At 44.0% G+C, this 20,655-nt stretch overlaps 1 protein-coding gene across 2 annotated transcripts in view; it reads left to right on the top strand.

The window, feature by feature from the left end:
• Nucleotides 1–20,655, top strand: part of PLA2G4A (phospholipase A2 group IVA) — a 909,235-nt gene that overhangs the window by 789,157 nt on the left and 99,423 nt on the right. Inside the window, exon 18 of one of the 2 annotated variants that reach the window (XM_081865875.1) lies at nt 1,268–1,383. The exons of the other annotated variant lie outside the window; for it this stretch is intronic. The gene's annotated coding sequence lies outside the window, so the exon portion shown is untranslated. Of the gene's footprint in view, nt 1–1,267; nt 1,384–20,655 lie in introns of those variants that run through there. 2 annotated transcript variants of the gene reach the window in all.

Raw genomic sequence — 20,655 nt, 5'->3', positions numbered from 1 at the left:
TCCCTTATGGGTGACTGGTTGACATGGGCTGGTGTGAAGAACAGTAAAGCAATCCACTTGGAGGCAGTGGCGTAGCATGTGGAGGGTGGGTCCGTGGCCCTAGGCACATTTTTTTAAGAGAGCAACCAGGAACCCCCATGGCAAGCTCCCTCATCGAGGCCAGAGCCATAGGGAGAGAAGCCGCACCCAGGCTGAACCTTAGGGGCTGGGGTGGCAGAGTCTTCTTCTCCTTGCGGCCGGCAAAGGGATGCCTGCTGGCACTCCCAAGGAGGGAGGAAGAGGTTGTGACACGGGGGTGGAAGCAGCAGAGAGGGTGATGGCAGCATCACCGCAACTCTCTTCCACTAGGCTCAGGCATGCAATGGAGTTGTGGACCCACGATGGCTCAATGCCGCCAACCAGCAGCAGTTCCACTCCTGGGTCAAACTTGTCCCAGGGGCGGAAGTGGTTGAGAGGAGGAAAGACAGTGGCAGCATCTCTGCCCCTTTCCTCTGCTGGGTTCCGAGGCATGAGTGTCTGCACCACACCACTTTGCGAGGCTGGGATTGGGCAGTCCGACCCCAGCCTCACAAAGCCACGCCAGGGTGATGTAGGTGTGCCTGATCAGACTGATTTGAGGCAGTGGCATTGGCTGGGCTGATGTGGCTGCAGCACACTCCCTCTGTGCCCCCACCCCTGGCATGTGTGGTGCAGTATGCACCCAACCCCGGCAGCAGTAGCATACACAAAACCTGACTTTGACCCACTGACGGTGCTTAGCCCAGGCCCTACTGTCATAAGTTGCTTGCAAACTGTCCCTGGTTAAAACTCTCTAGGTAGGGTTAGGAAAGACTCTTGTCTGAAATGCCAGAGTTTTGCTGCCCATCAGTTTACAGCATACATTTTCAGCAGGGGGCCACAAATAACCCAGAGATGCATTTTAAATAAAAGGACACATTCTACTCATGTAAAAACACGCTGATTCCCGGATCATCCACGGGCCGGATTTAGAAGGCGATTGGGCCAGATCTGGCCCCAGGGTCTTAGTTTGCCTACCCATGGTTTAGACAATATCGAGCAAGATGAATCCGTGATCTCACTTGGTATAAAGGAGGTAAAAGGTAAAGGACCCCTGGTCGGTTAGGTCCAGTCAAAGGCGAATATTGGGTTGCGGTGCTCATCTCACTTTCAGGCTGAGTGAGCCAGCGTTTGTCCACAGACAGATTTGCGCGTCTTATGGCCAGCAGGACTAAACCGCTTCTGGCGCAACAGAACACCGTGACGTAAGAACTCGGGTGGCACTGTGGTCTGAACCACTGAGTCTCTTGGGCTTGCCAATCAGAAGGTCAGCAGTTTGAATCTGCACGACGGGGTGAGCTCCCATTGCTCTGTCCCAGCTCTTGCCAACCTAGCAGTTCAAAAGCACACCAGTGCAAGTAGATAAATAGGTATCACTGCAGTGGGGAGGTAAATGGGGTTTCTGTGCACTCTGGCTTCCGTCCTGGTGTCCTGTTGTGCCAGAAGCAGTTTAGTCCTGCTGGCCTCATGACCCGGAAAGCTGTCTGTGGACAAACACCAGCTCCCTCGGCCTGAAAGCTATATGAGCGCCGCACCCCAGTCTCTTTTGACTGGACTTAACCATCCAGGGGTCCTTACCTTTTCTTTTTTTTTTAACCTTAAAGGAGCTTTCCATTTTCATGTTGTCGATGCCAGAGAGACAGATCCGTGCACACCCCTTGCATCCTTTTATTTCACCTCCAAGGGTCCTTGCAATAGACAAAGCTACCTTACTCCCCCCCAATCATGGTGACAGGCATTTTGATAGCTAATAACCATAATATTATTTAATTTAGTGATATAACTTCACTGCAGGATATTAGGGATGGGGATGGCAGTGGGGACTGTCATTATAGCCAGAAAAATGCCAAAGAAGAAACCCTGTAATTAGACTAATTTAGCATCTTCTCTTTATTGAGATGGCATGCTGTGCATTTACAGAAGTCAGTGGGAAATACAGCTCAGTGCTTTGGTATAATACACCTGTCTAAAGTGCATTATATTTGTGCCTCCTCGCTTTCGTTTGCTCATAACCTATAATAATTTTTGAGGCCATGATGCATTATTAAATATGATTGGATCAATAGCGCAGTTGCTGCAGAGCAGTCGGAACATGATACATCATTCCAATAAAACATCAGTACATGAGGTCCTTTTAGTCCTTCAGGTGGATTAAAAAGGCTGCATTATATTTAGGACATAATTTTCCTTTATGTATGCCAATGCATGAATCTGAAATGGTCCTCCTCATTGTATAATGAAGAACATAAAAGATGATCATTTGGATCTGTTGGGACCAAGATTTAATGGGACAGTACAGAGCAGGTTGAAGGAAAAATAGGACCCGCTCTGGCCCTAAATACATCTAGAGAGGTGTGTGTTAGGGAAGTAAAACAAGCAGGCAAATCCCTTCTTGAGTTGGTCTGAGCATTCAGGTGGGTTATACAGGTGCAGAACCAAACTTCCAAACCCTACAGTGGTTAGAGAGTCAGACTAGGACTTCTGAGACCAGGGTTCAAGTCCCCATTCATCCATGAAGCTCACTGGGTGACCTTGGGCCAGTCATTGTGGCCTTTCAGCCTAATCTACCCCACAGGATTGTTGTGGGGATAAAATGTGGGGGAGGGCCTTGTATGTCACCTTGAGCTCCTTGGAGAAATAGATGGGGAAATAAATAAAAATTCTGTGTGCCAGGGACCCTGGCAAGCAGGGTTTATCATGGTTCCGTCAAGGAAAATGGTGGGCAAACTTCTCCCAGGGCCTGAAGTGGAAGTGATGTGGTTAAGCCAGACTCAGTTATGTTCACTTGAAGATAAGTAGAGTAGCTATAGGTCTAGGTGAAGGGGCGTAGGATGGCATCCCACCCCATTTTGAGCAGTGGCTTGCCTGGAAGAGCAGGAAATGTAGGATATTTCTTGAAAAACAAATTCTCTATAGAGCAAAGTTTTTAATGTTTGATGTTTTGTTGGAACCTGCCCGAATGTCTGGGGCAACCCAGTCAGATCAGTGGGGTACAAGCAATAATAATAAATAATAATAATAATAATAATAATAATACAATGGCACTTCAGGTTAAGAACTTAATTCATTCTGGAGGTCCGTTCTTAACCTGAGGTACCACTTTAGCTAATGGGGCCTCCCGCCGCCGCCGCACGATTTCTGTTCTCATCCTGAAGCAAAGTTCTTAACCCAAGGTACTATTTCTGGGTTAGCAGAGTCTGTAACCTGAAACATCTGTAACCTGAAGTTTCTGTAACCCAAGGTACCACTGTAATAATTTTTTTAAAAATAGGCATTTCACCTCCTTTGAAACTGCAGGAAAGTGATAGATGACTTCTAGGACATTCTCTCAATTAGTACATGAGCAGATGGAGTCAACAAGTTTGGTTTTTTATTCTGTGTAAACTGAATGTGCACCATACAATATATCCCAGAATCCTTTGCAGCCTACCACAGAGCCTATCCACTCTCGTAATACTAGGGCTGCCGTACGTCTGGGATTAATAACAGGGATGTGCCATATCACTAAAGTCCATATGTGCAAGCGCTTTTATGCTCTTACCCTATTAATTTTCTTGAGGAATTCTGTCCTTTATTCCTAATTGGCCTTCAGCATTTCACCATGCCTCTGAGTTGATATGTAAGCTTGGGCTGATGCATTGACTTTGCAAGGAGGACAGGAGAAGGGGGCGATTTTGCTGGCTCTCGGCCATTTCCTTTTGAATTCATGTGGACTTGCAGATTCTTGCAATAAGAGCCCCTAAGGCTTCCACGTTCTGTTTTCTTCCCTATTTTAAAAGCACTGCCCAAGGCATGGTAGATTTTACTTATTAATTTCTTGGTTGCAAGTGTAGAAATGGTGCCTGATTTTCTGCAGCATGTAGGGATGTCTATATTTTGGCATCGTAAGATTTAAATTAAGCTGCATTAAAAATAATTACTTCTCTTTCCTGTTAAAACAAAGCACATTCTTCTCTTCCCCTTCTCCAGAAGGTCATTTCCCTTGCTCAGGGTTTTTCTGACCGGGGATTTAAAAAGTTGCGTTACACTGAAAGAAATTGCTAAAGTTTTTCATTTGCCCTCTGACAAAATTTGCATCTGTTCTGTACTTTTGGGAAACAAAGGCCAATGAATGGAGTGGGAAAGTACCATGATTTAAAGGATATCTTCTCTATTTGAAGGTGTCCAACTTGGGTGGGAAGAGGGCTGTACTGAGTCTCATTCAAAGCACATGTCCATCGGATGGATCATTATTTGCATGTGTATTCAGAACTGAAATTCCAAACAAAAATTATATCACGTTTAACATCCTAGCGTTGTAATTTTGCCTATTTTTTGAATGTTAACAATATTACTTTTGAAGTCGTTTTAATTGTGTGTTTCAATGTGCGTTGAATGACCTACAGTGGAACCTCAGGTTACAGACGCTTCAGGTTACAGATTCTGCTAACACAGAAAAAGTACCTTGGGTTAAGAACTTTGCTTCGGGATGAGAACAGAAATTGTGCCACGGTGGCACGGCAGCAGCGGGAGGCCCCATTAGCTAAAGTGGTACCTCAGGTTAAGAACAGTTTCAGGTTAAGAACAGACCTCCGGAACGAATTAAATTCTTAACCTGAGGTACCACTGTATTACCAGGGTTATGTACTTTGTTGAGGCAGCTAGACTGGTGACTGGGAGTGGCTGCTGAGACCATATAACACCGGCTCTGAAAGACCTACATTGGCTCCCAGTACATTTCTGAGCACAATTCAAAGTGTTGGTGCTGACCTTTAAAGCCCTAAACAACCTCGGTCCAGTATACCTGAAGAAGCGTCTCCACCCCCATCATTCAGCCTGGACACTGAGGTCCAGCTCCGAGGGCCTTCTGGTGGTTCCCTCACTGCAAGAAGTGAGGTTACAGGGAACCAGGCAGAGGGCCTTCTCGGTAGTGGCGCCCGCCCTGTGGAACTCCCTCCCATCAGATATCGAGGACAAAAACAACTATCTGACTTTTAGAAGATATCTGAAGGCAGCCCTGTTTAGGGAAGTTTGATGTTTTATCGCATTTTTAATATTCTGTTGGGAGCCACCCAGAGTGGCTGGGGAAACCCAGCCAGATGGGCAGGGTATAAATAATAAATAGTTATTATTATAAATATTATTTCTGGAAGAGAAATGTGAGTGCAACAGCAATCCTACACCTTCAGAAGTGAGCCCCAGTATGTTGAATGGAACTTAGGTAAGTAGTTATTGGGCTGCCGCAATGGTGAATGGATGAATATAGTTTTCTGTGAGGTTTGCTTTACAAGCGTGCAGAGATGAATCCCCTGTTCCCGCTCCCTATTTCTGCTTTAAGTCAATGAGTCATTCAAGTGCTCATGAAGCATAAGGTTATTTAAAGTTATTCCTGACTGCTTTGTCAATAGAGTTTCGAAATTTAGTCTTTGAAAGTCATTTAATGTAATTACTAAGATACATAACTTTTAGAAATGAGACATTAACTCTGCGTTTATGATATTTAATGGCTTTGGTGTATGGACAGCATGCATGTAAATGGGAGATTTCATAAGCAGTATTGAGGATTACAATACTTCACGTCCTTTTCTACATGACTTTGGGGGAATCAGCAGCAAATCAATGTGAAAGGATGAGTTATAGATTATAAAAATCCAAAGAGCTTGTCCAATAAATAACAGCGCTAAGAATCTACTTTTCAGTTAATATTTGAAATGGAAGAATATTCTAAAAAGTTTGAGATCAGTGATCTCTGGCTCTTTTTATTTGATTGATTTATAAACTTTGTAAGTCACTTTCCCAGTTCAGAGGCTTGAGTGGTCAAAGCAGCACATGAATTTAAAAACGAGTAACAACCTGGGACGCGGGTGACGCTGTGGGTTAAACCACAGAGCCTAGGACTTGCCGATCAGCAGGTTGGCGGTTCAGTCCCGTTGTTCGGTCCCAGCTCCTGCCATCCTAGCAGTTCGAAAGCACCTCAAAGTGCAAGTAGATAAATGGGTACCGCTCCGGCGGGAAGGTAAACGGCGTTTCTGTGCGCTGCTCTGGTTTGCCAGAAGCGGCTTAGTCATGCTGGCCACATGACCCAGAAGCTGTACGCCAGCTCCCTCGGCCAATAAAGCGAGATGAGCGCCACAACTCCAGAGTCGGTCATGACTGGACCTAATGGTCGGGGGTCCTTTTACCTTTACCTAACAACCTGTAAGCAGCAGAGACAATCAAAAGATGCAACAGCACCAGAATGAAACAGTTACTCTTGTCAGAGAGACTATTAAAGCAAACCTTTGAAAGGCCTATAAGCTGCTGACAAAACTGTACAAAGAAAGGGACCAGCAACTACAGTTCCTCTCCGAAACAGTTTGAATGGAAATTGCCACGTCCGAGAAAGAGAAGATACATGATAGGATAGAAGCCAGAGTTGCATTTGCTGTTCTTAGTGTATTCTTTACTTTGGCGATCACTCATAGGCGAGTATGATTGTCTTCCATAAACATGGTTTTAACAGTGAGTCTGTAAGTGACTGTGGAGGCCAATTCTAGACCCACACGTCCTTCCACAGTGGGGACATAGGTTTCTGGGTGGGAGTTGATCACAGTGAGGGCTTGCCAAACACGCCTTCCTTTTGGCTTTTTTCTCCCTTTCATCCTGAGTTTAAGCGTCTTCAAAGCCCATGACACCTTTGGTAAAGGCTGTTCTCCAACTGGAGCGCTTGCAGGCCAGTGTTGCCCAGTTGTTGGTGTTTATACTACACTTTTTTAGATTTGCCTTGAGAGTCTTTAAACCTCTTTTGTTGGCAACCGGCATTACTCTTTCCATTTTTAAGTTCAAAGTAGAGTAATTGCTTTGGAAGACGATAATCAGGCATCTGCACAACATGACCAGTCCAACAAAGTGGATGTTGAATCACTGCTTTGACATTGGTGATCTTTGCTTCTTCCAGTACACTGGCATTAGTTTGCCTGTCTTCCCAAGTGATGTGTAAAATTTTGCTTTTCTAGGAGTATGGTGAGGTACATGGCAAGGTCATTGTTGGAGACATGCAGGACTGACATGGGCAAGGGGTTTAAGGTCAAAACCAGTACCTGAAATTTGCCCGAAACAAATTAGAAGCCAGATCAGGCAGGCCTTGGCTCTTCAAGTCCTACAATGGGTGCTGCATTGTTACATTTTTATTATATAGAGAGATGGTAATCATTTCTAATTTTGTATCTCTAGATAGGAATAATTGCATGCAAATTTTAGTCCTTTTTTGGTGATGCATAAGTGGTGACCATAGCCTGGTGAGTCCCTTGCTATGAACTGAGAATGTGCAGTAGAATACCCCCCAGAATCCTTTGCAACGCACATAGTCCGTAGACAAACTGGGCAAAAATGACACACCACCTATGCAGCTGGTCGCAGCTTCTGCTGAGGGCCAAGTGGTTAGAGCGGCAATCGAAATGATCCCCAGCTGTGCTGTTGCAAAAAACAGCAACAAGGAAAGTTTCATTAATTAGCTGACATCTACTTTGGCCTTCTGACCTTTCTTCTAGGTAGGAATCAACAGGGTGGACTTCGGTAATATGATATCCTGAGTGAGGACAAAATTCGGCACCCCCCTCCTAATATATTTTTATTTTCACAATAATTGCTACTGGTACAGTTGCTTTTTAATGGGTCTTCTCAGTAGGTACCCATATGAATGTTGTTGTTGTTTTGCACACCCTTTGGCCCGGCACTCTTAAATCCAGCACTATCTCCACATTTGCTTCAAGTTTTTCATGAGTCAAACTTTTGAGAGAATTGCACCAATGAGGACAAGTGGTCCAAACGGGTTGACTGGGAGGGATTACCTTGTTACAGAAGTCTCTGTTTCACTCCATCACTATCAAAGGTGATTCTGAATGAATGGCTGTCAGAGTGAAAATCTTATTTACTCCAAGGCATCTTTAAATGCTAATGTGTGTCTTACATATTTTTCAATCCTGGATGACATTACCTGTCCCTCCACCTTCCAGAGTTAATGCAATTTAATTATACGCAGACCTTGAATGCCATTTTCTAATCCTTTGTGGTTCATTTGAAAGACTTGTGAAATAAAACTAATTGGTGTGTTCATTAAAATGTCAGAAATATTTTTGAGTTCAATTAGATAGTGCAGCAGTTTCATTCGAAGTGTGCTTCTCACACAATAACTATGTCAGAAGGGTGTAATTAGCAGCCATTTGAATGTACAATTGTCTTGTGTTTCCCCACTTCTTCATGCATAACTTAATCAAACAGCAAAGTTTTCGCAAGCTTATCCATCTGAGAAAAGTGAGGTGAGACGCCACAAAATTTTAGAACTGTTGAAATGAAAAAAAATGTCAAAAAATTAACAAGGGGAGGGAACCTTATTTATTTCACTTATTTTAAGATCATTGCCCAGTTAAAACTGTAATGGAGAAATGCAGATATGAATCAGTTATTCTGGAGTTCACTCTTGGGTCAGATGAAGCTATTGTACTATTTTGGTGTTCTGGATGTGTGGCTATGAGAAATTGCTATGATCCAAAGGGTTAACACACGGGAACTTTGATGCTACCCTTCCAATTTCACCTGCTTACTGCTTTTGAAAACCTTCTCATGAGGGCCAATCAAAGCAGGGGGCAACCTATAACCCTAGGTCTGTCTGTGTCCTTTCACTTATTTCATGCAGCCCTCAGCTTCAAAGCCTTTGGCAAGTGCTTACTGCTGGCTTTGACTCTCTCCACCACCAGCATGTGACCCACCCCCAGCAGATTATGCCCCAAAGAAGGTGTTTGTCAACAGAAAGAAAGGTTGCTCATTCTTGCAATAAGGGGTGTTGTTCTTGTCAGTTTGCATTTGTTACTGCAGAAAGTATTGATCTGATTTGCAGAGATGGGTGGCACTCCGGGTTAAACCACAGAGCCTAGGGCTTGCCAATCAGAAGGTCGGTGGTTCGAATCCCCACGATGGGGCGAGCTCCCATTGCTCAGTCCCTGCTTCTGCCAAACTAGCAGTTTGAAAGCACAAAGTGCAAGTAGATAAATAGGTACCACTCCGGCGGGAAGGTAAACAGCGTTTCCGTGTGCTGCTCTGGTTCAGCAGAAACAGCTTAGTCTTGCTGGCCACATGACCCAGAAGCTGTACGCTGGCTCCCTTGGCCAGTAAAGTGAGATAAGCGCCAGAACCCCAGAGTCGTTTGCGACTGAACCTAATGGTCACGGGTCCCTTTACCTTTACGTTTTCGTATTATAATTAATTCAAGAGGGTTCTGGAAGCCTCTGTGTGAAAGAAATAAGCAGAAGGTTTGTGATGTTTGGGTTATTCCTTCAGAGAAGCTGAGTACAGCTGGCTTAAACTGCTTCTGTTATCTCCTTCTGTCATACTGACTATAATAACAGGCCAGAAGAAGCCTGGGTTTCACTTTTTTCTTTCTCTTTCCTTCTTGTGTGGTGTTCTGTACATAGTATGCTTAGTGTTAGGGTTTAGTCGTCCTATAAGTTATTATAAATTTAAGTCTGCTGCAACTGGATTTCTTAAGGATGGTGCCAATCCTGAATGTGTTGGATCTGTGACCATTATGCTCATTTGCCTTCAGTAGCAGTAAAGCTCTGCTGCTTGAAATACAATTGCCTCTCGTCTATTTTCTGGGAATCCTGCAACGTGTTTACATTTTTACGTGGCTAACTATACATTGGAATCTACTCTGGATCAACATTGAGTAGAATTTCAATGACAGTTCTCTGTGTGCAAACTTTATTGGTAGTTGCTGATGGGTGAGGGAGCAGGATTGGAGCAACATGGCTTATCTACCTCCCCAGCATGGAGTTTGCTGCTGGGAACTGAGAAGAGGACATGCGAGGTTTGGGGTGGTGCTTGTGCAATAGTGGAGCCAATCTGATACTCCATCCATTGCAGCAATCCACAACCTCCCCACCCACTCGGTTACTGGCAGCAGTCTTGGCATTGCAAAGGCAGCAAACCCTCCATTAGCTGCAACTGACCCCTGTTTCATTTTCTGCTCATGAACACAGGTCTGCTTGTGTCCCTTGCCATTGTGCCTTTGCCTTTGTTGCCCAACTCCAGCATCTTGCACTAAACACAGTAATCCTGCCGTCGAATTCCCTTTAGGTTCTAAGAGATTGAGCTATGGGTCAGGAAAAACCTTGTTTCAAAAGCTGCCATGAACCCAACTGGCAGCCTAAGGCAAGTCACTCTCTTCCAGGCTCCACCTGCCTGAGGATAATAATGACAGCTTCCTTTATAAGGTTATTTTGTGCATCACAGTGGAAAAAATGCAGCGAATCTCTTTGAAAGGGGCGTACAAATGTTAAGCATTGTTATGTTTTTAAATGGTATTAAGAATTTAGCATCTTTATTGCTTTTCTACTGATTCCCCACTTGAAAAAAAAGAGTGACATGCACATGCTCTTTCAAATGTTAATTGGAACTACACAGCCACCTAAACAGAGGAAGCTCGATGTGCACAGTTTGCGCTCTTGAAAAGGAGGAGTGGGGACAGAATTAACATATTCGTGATTTGTGTTTTTGTAGGCAGACAATGGGAAAAATGCATAAAAGATTATTGTACATGTGCCCTGTAAGCTCCCAGGCAGACACACACACACACACACACACATATATATATATATATATATACACACACGCTATTTCCTTTACTCATTTAAACTTGCAGAACAAGCATGTACATAAAAGGCCATCTCTGTAAAACATCCCTCCACGGAAGGCTATGGCAGGAGAGATAAATTTCAATAGGTCATTTTAAAACATATATTTGAACGCCATGTTCATCTTCTTTCCTGCAATCACTTCGAGCTGTTCTGAAAGCTATAAAGGGATTTTCAGCTGCTTTGTCTTCCTGGTTTTCAGCTGCTTCTCTCTTTTTAATTAAGGCTTAAGGACTTATGCACCAGTGATGCTCGGGTTACAGAGCAACAAGAAAAGATCAGGCTATGAAATCCACTGTGGTGAAATGGGTCACAGGCTGATTTTGGGATTATCAAACACACAGGGTTCCCCCGCCCCTAGTGTAAAAACTAAACATGAATGCATTTAAGTAGTAGATAGATTATGAAGCTTAAAATTCCAGGTCAGGGTGACAGGTTGCAACTACCTGAGACAATGAGATTTGAAACCATTTTGTTTGCTCTTAAAACCTTTCATATCACTGAAGGTGCTTCGTGTGCCAGGGGGGTGACATGCAATTCATCTTCTCCCCTCTCTGCTTTATTTTCTGCAGCTCTAGTGGTGGAGCAATTGCTCTTGAACTAAACTAAAGCAATGCGACTGCGATATCATTTTATAAATCATTCAGGTTTTCCCATCAGGGAATGCCAGCTCCTGGGGGCTGAGCCCTTTTGGTCTCCCTTATATTTTGGGGGTAGGGATGCCCCCCATTTTCAGAGAGTGCAGAGGAGAAGCACAGAGCCAATTGTGGCTCCTCCTGCTGCTGTGGAGGAGAGCAGCAGTGAACTTGATATTGCCCATCAAGTTGCCACCTGTATGGGTGAATAAGAAGACATGCTCCGGAGAGGGATATTTCTATTTATAGAAATGATTTCTACATCTGCATCTAATGCAAATCTGTACCCACATCTGCCCTCTTTATTGTTGATGTGTAAGTGGCCACCTATAGGGACGTGGGTGGTGCTGTGGGTTAAACCACAGAGCCTAGGACTTGCTGATCAGAAGGTCGGCAGTTTGAATCCCTGCGACGGGGTGAGCTCCCGTTGCTTGGTCCCTGCTCCTGTCAACCTAGCAGTTCGAAAGCATGCCAGTGCAAGTAGATAAATAGGTACTGTTCTGGTGGGAAGGTACACAGCGTTTCCGTGCGCTGCTCTGGTTCACCAGAAACGGCTTAGTCATGCTGGCCACATGACCTGGAAGCTGTATGCCGGCTCCCTTAGCCAATAAAGCGTGATGAGCGCTGCAACCCCAGAGTCAGTCACGACTGGATCTAATGGTCAGGGGTCCCTTTACATTTACCTTTAAGTAGCCACCTATACTGGCACAACCCTAGGACAATGTGGGAAGCTGTGGCATGGCTCACATGAATGAATTCGAGGATCTTTTCCTCCCACAGTTCATATTTTAGGAGGAATCCATTGTGTGGGTGAAGCAATAATAAAGATTTAGGGTTGCAGCCAACACTACACATTTAAAGCGCATGACTTCACCCTAAAAACCCAGGGAACTGTAGCTCATTCAGAGTGCTGAGAATTGTAGCTCTGTGAGGGGGAAACTACAGTTCCCAGAATTCTTTGGGGAAGTCATGTGCTTTAGATAAAGTCTAAGTCATTATTTCATACCCTCCAACATTTCTCAAATGAAAATAGGGATGTCCCATTCCATAATGCTAAAATTATCGTTTGTACCCCAGACATCTTACTGGGTTGCCCAAGTCACTCTGGGCAGCTTCCAACATATATAAAAACACAATAAAACTTTAAACATTTTTTAAAAAAGCTTCCCTTTACAGGATTATCTTCAGACAGTTTGGGGGTCGGATAACTCCATACCCTCCAACATTTCTCAAATGAAAAAAGGGACGTCCTAGGGAAAAGTGGGACATTCTGGGATCAAATCAGAAACTGGGATGGCTTCTGTAAATCAGGGATGTCCCTGGAAAATAGGGACACTTGGAGGGTCTGTTGTTTATGAGACTGACTTTTACTTTCACTTTTTAGCCTTTACACCCCACCTCCCCAATTCTAATAAATGTGCTCTTAAATGCTGTGCGGAGGGTAGATGTTCTCTTTAAATTTCTCCTGAGTGAGCAGCAACTGTTTCTCATCATGACCCCTGCCTGGTGCAATCAAAATCCAAAATGACTCCGTCCCACACTTTGATTGAATCCAATCATTCCTGTCAGTGCCCAGGCTTGAACTCTGCATTGCAATCTATTGAGGGTCACCTCACTAATTCAGCAAGCCCTTGTCCTGGGTTGGGTAAATAAAATTTAATATGATTTGGCCATAAGTGTGAGTTTCAATGCTGGACACTAAGTTCCTGTGGGAGATTGTCAGCTAGTGTTTTGGCCCCACTGGAAAACCTTTCTCCAAAATTGAGCTGGGAGGGGATGCTCAGCTACAAGTTTCACATTGTCTAAATTGTTATGACTATAGTTAAATTCTGGAATTCTCAGGAGCCACTTGATGTGACTTTTGAGCACTCAGAAATGCAATGTAAAATCTGTATTTTGCCATTGTTCTTGCTGAAATAAATTATACGCATGCATAATTTGAAGTCTGAGGTTTAACATTATATGGCTGAAGAGTTGTACAGCGTCTGTTAGAGAGTTCCCCTTCTGAAATTCAAGTTATTATATGACCTTGGGTGAATGCAAACAAAATAGACTTGCATTTTGTGGTGCATGTGTGTGTAGGCACCTTTTAACCTTGCTGGTTGGCCATTCTAGTCTTGCAGTGAAGATGGAGGGCTGTATATGGCCTAGGCTAGACCATAGGGGAGAAATATCTTGACAGAAACTCTTCATGTTTTAATTTCACATTTATATTTCCTCCAAGGAGCTCACGGTAGCATAAATGGTTTCCTGTCCTCCACAGTTTTAAGTCAGTTAGGCTAAGAGACAGTGACTGGCCTTCCGGGTCCTAGTCCAACACCTTAAACACCACCCTTCTCATTGTGGTCAATCAGTTTCATGTTCAGGGTCAGCCATCCAAATCAAATGGGCATTAATGAGATGGGAGGGGTCTTGTAGAACATCTATTCCAAGGCCTTATTCAATGCAGGCAATCCAGAATGAGAGCATTGCCAACAAATTGGCTGCCCAGTCTCCTCTTGAAGACTTCCAGTGATGATGAGTCCACCGAACTTTAGGTATAGAAAATTCACGTATGGTGATCAGTGAGCATTGTTGAATGTAATCCTTCAGAACAGTGTGTTGCAAGGGAACAAGGCCACAAGGACTATATATTACATTTGGTTAGTGACTTTATTTTATTGGCCTTCCGGGTCCTAGTCCAACACCTAGAGCCAGTGTGGTGTAGTGGTTAAGAGTGGTAGTCTTGTAATCTGGGGAACCGGGTTCGAGTCTCCGCTCCTCCACATGCAGCTGCTGGGTGACCTTGGGCCAGTCACACTTCTTTGAAGTCTCTCAGCCCCACTCACCTCACAGAGTGTTTGTTGTGGGGGAGGAAGGGAAAGGAGATTGTTAGCCGCTTTGAGACTCCTGAAGGGGAGTGAAAGGCGGGATATCAAATCCAAACTCTTCTTCTTCTTCTTCTTCTTCTTCTTCTTCTTCTTCTTCTTCTTCTTCTTCTTCTATTGTTCTTCCCTCATGCTTGACTGTAGCATGGGCTAGCATTTTTTTTTTTAGAATGCTAAATTTTAAAACGTATTGGTTTGATGATTTTTTTAAAAAAACCTGTCTCTTAAGTTGTGATATAAGAATTTATGGAAACTCACAGTTGCTGAAAAGAGAACCCACAATGTGTGATGAAAAGCAAGGAACTAGTAGGACAGTTTTATGTAATTTGGTCGGGCTTCTTTTCTTATGTTTTGACCAACAACCCAGCGGCGTAGCGTGGGTTGTCAGCACCCGGGGCAAGGCAAGTAATTTGCGCCCCTAACCCCTAACCTGCCGCCGCTGCCAGCTTCTTGCTGCTGCCTGGGCTGGGGTATTCACAGTTCTACAAATCTTTGGCGCTGGCTTGCTCCATTAGTTTAACTTGGGGGGAGGAGAGAGATTGCAATCGTGCTATGTGCACCGAGAGGGGGGGGGCACGGTTGCAACGCAGTGTGGGGAAGAGAAGAAGAGAAACTAGCAGGAGAACCTTGATTTCCCTCTGCAGCTCTGTTGGGAAGGAGGGCGCAGACTGGGCTCCTTCCTCGCCACAAGATCCTGGCTGCGGGGCGCAATTCGGGAGGCTCGGCTGGCCGGGCCCAGGCCCCGCGGGGCTCCTCCGTGCTCCCCTCCCAAGGCCGGGCGGCGCCTGCAAAGGCTGTGGGTTCCGCTGCGCCTCCGTCTCTCTTTCCACTGGTAGCGAGAGTGGGTGGGAGGAGGCCACCCGGGAGCCGGAACCGGGCGCCAAATAAGGAGAGTGGGGCGGGCCTGGATCCTGGCCTTGTTTGGTGCTTCCCCTCGGCCAGCGGCCCAGCCAAGCCCGCGGCGGCGGCGCGGCGATGCCCGCGCAGGGGGGCGCCCGCCCATCAGCCCCCGCCCAGCGCTGCCGCCCCAGCACCTGCCCGCTCCTCCCAAGGGGCCTCCTCTCCCTCCCGCCTCTTCGCAGCAGTCCTCGCGGGAGGGACAGGCTCGACTCTCCCCTCCCTCTTGCGCCCCGTCCTGCGCGCGATCCTGGCCAGGCTCCGGCTCTGGACCTCCTTGCTGGCGCCTGCTGCTCCCCCTGGTCGCCCAGCCCGACCCCTCCTCCCAAAGGAGCTGAGCCCCGAGGCTCTTCGGCGACTCTGGAGGCGGCGAGTGCGCCCCCCCAGATGTTGCGCCCGGTGCGGCCGGCACCCCTTGCACCCCCCACACTACGCCACTGCAACAACCTGCAGGACTCCTTACCTGCACTTTAAAAAGAAGTACGGTCCTTTTAAACTATGTGTGTATGTAGAATTGTAGTTACCATTATTGTATAAGCATCTTTCTGATGACTTTCCACGTTCTTGATTTGAATTTTAAAAAATAATAATGATAGGTTTTTTTGTTTGCAAGCACACACACAAAAATGATTTGAGTCCTTGATTTTTCTAATAGCCAGATTCATGCATTTTACTTTGGTCAATGTCACATGCTATGTAGGAGAGTAAAGTGATATGCTTCAGGCAGCACCATGGGTAGGGAAAACAGATGAAGACTGAGAAAGGTGGGGCAACAATACTTTTTAAAAGGCTTGGCCCAAGCAGTAGGAGCAGCATTTGGGCTCTCCTGTAGGAAAGCAATTGTCGGCAGTGGGCAGAAGCAAATGAGAGAGGTAAAGTCCCCAATCTGGGATAAAATCACAAAGAATGTGATGTCAAGTTACCAGTTTTGCATGGTAACGAAATCCACTATTTTGTTCATAACTATTTTTTTTTTAAATAAATTTTTATTAAGATTTTAAAGATTACAGAAAAAATAAGAAAAAATGATAACAGTCAAAGAAAAAAAGAAAAAACAATACATATATAAAAAAGAAAAAAAATCATCAAAAAGCAGAAAACAGAAAAACAAAAACAAAAAACAAATCAAACTTCACTTGCTTACATTCACTTATTTCCTTGACCTCCTCACACCTCCCATTTTTGTATTCTAATTCAATTAGTTATTTCAGGAAATCCTTCCAACCCTATTTTTATCTTAATAATTTATCTTAATATAATGTCCTTTTACATTCTCTCTTTCACCAACTCATTTTTACTTAATCCTTTATGTCATCTCCACTAAAACCACATAATTTTCTTTTCCCAACATCTTTCTAACAATCCTTAATTTTACAATATTTTTGAAGATAAACTTTAAATTTTTTCCAATCTTCTTCCACCGACTCTTCTCCTTGGTCCCAGATTCTGCCAGTCATCTCAGCCAGTTCCATGTACTCCATCACCTTCATCTGCCATTCTTCCCGGGTGGGTAGATCTTGTGTTTTCCAAAACTTTGCAATGAGTATTCTTGCTGCTGTTGTGGCGTACATAAAAAAAGTTCTATCCTCCTTTTGCAACAATTGGCCGACCATGCCCAAGAGAAAGGCCTCTGGTTTCTTCTGGAAGGTATATTTAAATACCTTTTTCATTTCATTATAGATCATCTCCCAAAAGGTCTTAATCTTTGGGCATGTCCACCAAAGGTGAAAGAAAGTGCCTTCCATCTCTTTACATTTCCAACATTTATTATCGGGCAAATGATAAATTTTTGCAAGCTTGACTGGTGTCATGTACCACCTGTATATTATTTTCATTATATTCTCTCTTAAGGCATTACATGCCGTAAACTTCATACCTGTGGTCCATAACTGTTCCCAGTCAGCCATCATAATGTTATGTCCAACATCTTGTGCCCATTTAATCATAGCAGATTTCACCGTTTCATCCTGAGTATTCCATTTAAGCAGCAAGTTATACATTCTTGACAAATTCTTAGTTTTAGGATCTAACAATTCTGTTTCCAATTTTGATTTTTCCACCTGAAAGCCAATTTTCTTGTCCAAATTATAAGCCTCCATTATTTGATAATAATGAAGCCAATCTCGTACTTTGTTTTTTAGTTTGTCAAAACTCTGCAGTTTTAATATGTTTCCTTCTTGCTCCAAAATTTCCCAATATTTCATCCTATTTTGTTCATAACTAAGCTCCAGTATATGCTGGATAGGATTTGAGCTGCAAGAGTAGCCATTAAATGACTTCCTGTGTGTTTCACCACAGAGACCTTTCTTCTGAAGTCCACATTGAGTCAACGCTGGCCTTGCTTAGTTTATAAAATCTGGAATCAGAGCAGACAGCTGTATAGCTCTAGGCTTCTTTCTTTTTCTTTTTGACAGAAAACAAAGTTAAACCCCCCCCCCCAAAAAATGGCAAGTCTGTAGGGGATTTGCCAGTTCTTTATAGAAAGTCTATAAAGTACCTTTCTCCCCACACATAGTAGGTGTTCATATTTCACCTCACATCTTTTTATAGCCTAGAGATGTGCTCATTCTCTTTTCATTTAAACTCAAATATGCAGTTGCTATGGTGATGCCTATATCATGTAAATGTAATATCTCTCCCAAGGAAGAATACACTTAACTCATTGAAGCTTGTGGACCTACAAAGTCCATGATGCAGTTTATCACGTTGTGAAGCTCTGAGTTGCTTGCTCAAGGACTTGGAGCAAACTGGACAAATTCCTCATCACCTGAATCATTGACAGAAATCCTAGCCACCTCAAAGTTAAAAGCTCAGTTGTTTTGAAGAGGTCCATAGGTGCTGCCTGAAGCATATCACTTTCCTGTCCTACATGGCATATAACCGTGATAAAGTAAAATGCATGGACCCGACTATTAGGCAACATAGGAACAAACAACACAAATCTAATGAAGAAACCTGTGGCAAACAGTGAAAGCCCCCATTTCAGAATTGTTGTTATTGTCTAGTCGTTTAGTCATGTCCAACTCTTTGTGACCCCATGGACCAGAGCACGCCAGGCACTCCTGTCTTCCACTGCCTCCCGCCGTTTGGTCAAACTCATGTTAGTAGCTTCGAGAACACTGTCCAACTATGGACCGAGAACTCCCAGAAGTGCAAGCTGGATTTCGAAGGGGCAGAGGAACCAGAGACCAAATTGCAAACATGAACTGGATTATGGAGAAAGCTAGAGAATTCCAGAAAAACATCTACTTCTGCTTTATTGACCATGCAAAAGCCTTTGACTGTGTTGACCACAGCAAACTATGGCAAGTTCCTAAAGAAATGGGAGTGCCTGATCACCTCATCTGTCTCCTGGGAAATCTCTATGTGGGACATTTCAGAATTACTTTTTGAAATTCTCATAGTTCATTCCAAGTCCAGGAGGAATGAAACTCAGGACGGGGGCGGGGGGGGGGGCTGCATGGAACCTGACGAATCTGCTGATCCATTTTTCAATGCCTTCTTGGCCATCCTCCCCCTTAATTTCCCAGTCCTTCACAAAAAGTATATTCCCTAACCCCTTTTGAAGGGTTCAGACCAGAGAATAATTTTCGAATGTCATTATTTGGTGCAAGGCAGAAGAACTTGTTCTTTTGTGGTCATATTTTCAGTTTATCCATAGTACTTTTCTTCTAAAAAGCACCCAAACTTAAAATAAAAGTCGAACTAAAGAAAGTATGCTGAAAGTTCTGGTTTCTTTCTCTGGGAACTGGCTAGTAAAGAAAGCAATGTTCTAAAAATGGCACAACATGAATCACGGAGCAGAAGTCATATGTGACCTAAAGCAAGCAGAAGGGCATTGTGTGTCTGTCAGCGATGATATGTGAACTGCTGGCCTATCAATGAATCACACATCTACATTTCGAGTGCAGTCATTTTTCAGTCGTGCTTTTCACACAAACCCAAAACATGTGGCACCTCAGTCAGGAAAAATGTTTGCTTTCTTTTCCCTCCTAGTATTTCCCTACACCTTTCACAGAGAGGAATTTTTATTTTTGGTTTGTTTTTTTAAAAAACTTGCCTCCTCGACTTGAAAACAAAATTTATGCAGCCCAAATCTGCACAGACTCACAACATAAGTCACGTTTTCAAATGACTTTTTGTTTGTGGCTCCTACTATCACAATAGCCCTCTTAGAAAAAAACATAGGAAGCACATCTTGAGGTATGTATGGCTCTTTGTCTTTCTGGTTCAAGGGGAAGTTTCCATGTCCCACCAACAAAGACTGGCTACAAGGGTAAGAAGGTTCTAAGCACTCCCTCGCAACTTGTCTGATGTTATTTTTCTTGTAGGTAGTTATAGACTTCTGCAAAGGGTGGAAGGTCAGAGTACCTGTACTGATCAAACCAGACCTTGACCTGAGATGTTTTGCTACTGGCAATAGAGCCCAAATGGTCCTCTCTCGCCCAATGTGGGTCATCACTTTAAAAAGTCTTGCTGTGCCATTCAGATACCAGTTCCTGCCTTCGTTTGTCTCCTTCCAGAGCTGCCTGGAAGTGGCTGCTTTGCTTTCTGTTGCATGATAGCTCTGCCAGGTAGTCTCTCACCCTTGGTTTGGGGATGTGGGTGGGCTGGAGCACTCTGTACATGCAGCAGCTATGACAATACCACATATTACAGCTGATCAAAAGACTTGGACTGGGAGCTCTACAAGTCAGGGCATAGCTGCTATTTAGTCTCTGTACCACCAGGTGTTTTAGTCACCAGAGGAATGAATGCAGAAAAGGGAGCAGGGAGTAAATAAAGCCGAAAGCTGAAGCTGCACAGAGTGGCTGGGGCAACTCGATCAGATGTGTGGAGTATAAATATGAAGTTATTATTATGCAATAGGAGATCCCTGTTTTCATAGGAGAAATGTTAGAGGGTTTGTTAATGAAGAAATGGGACAAATGGGTTTTATATGCAAAAATGACACAGGCCAGAAATAAGGAGGCACAGACAAACCAATCTATCTCAATCCAGAATCTATTCTGGATTGACCTTGTTCATTGCTTTGGACATTGGTTTGCCACATGAGTAGAATGGGGACTCCGACCATAGGAGCCCACATACTTCTACATCTCTAAACCAAGTGCCAATTTTCAGCAGCCTCGACCCGCCATAGTGACTAGAAAATGCAGGCATATTACAGCACAAAGCAAGAGCAGGTGCTGGACCAAACGTAATTATTGTTTAATTTTCCGCAAGCGTGTCTGCTGTATTCAGTGTGTGTAAGCTCTGCCTTTTATGTACACGAGTGATGGCAATATTTCATGCAGACAGTTTATGGAAGGCCCCTTAGAAATGTTTCTCCCGACCAATCCCTTTGTTTTCATTAAATTCCCCACTTTTTGTACTCCCCCAACCCATCGCCTGCGACTTGTAACAGAAATTGCTGCATCTGATGCCCATTAATTGTTGATGCAAAATGATTGGGGGAATGGAAAGAGATGGCTCTGATCATTTTGTTCACACATAACCTATGTACAAGGGAAACTGTTCATTTATTCTCTGTGTTTTCCCATTATGCAT

Source organism: Podarcis erhardii (assembly GCF_964252035.2).
Source record: "Podarcis erhardii genome assembly, chromosome: 6".
Classification (NCBI taxonomy): domain Eukaryota; kingdom Metazoa; phylum Chordata; class Lepidosauria; order Squamata; family Lacertidae; genus Podarcis; species Podarcis erhardii.
The sequence above is the reverse complement of the archived record's forward strand: the minus strand, read 5'-3'. Positions and strand labels throughout refer to the sequence as shown.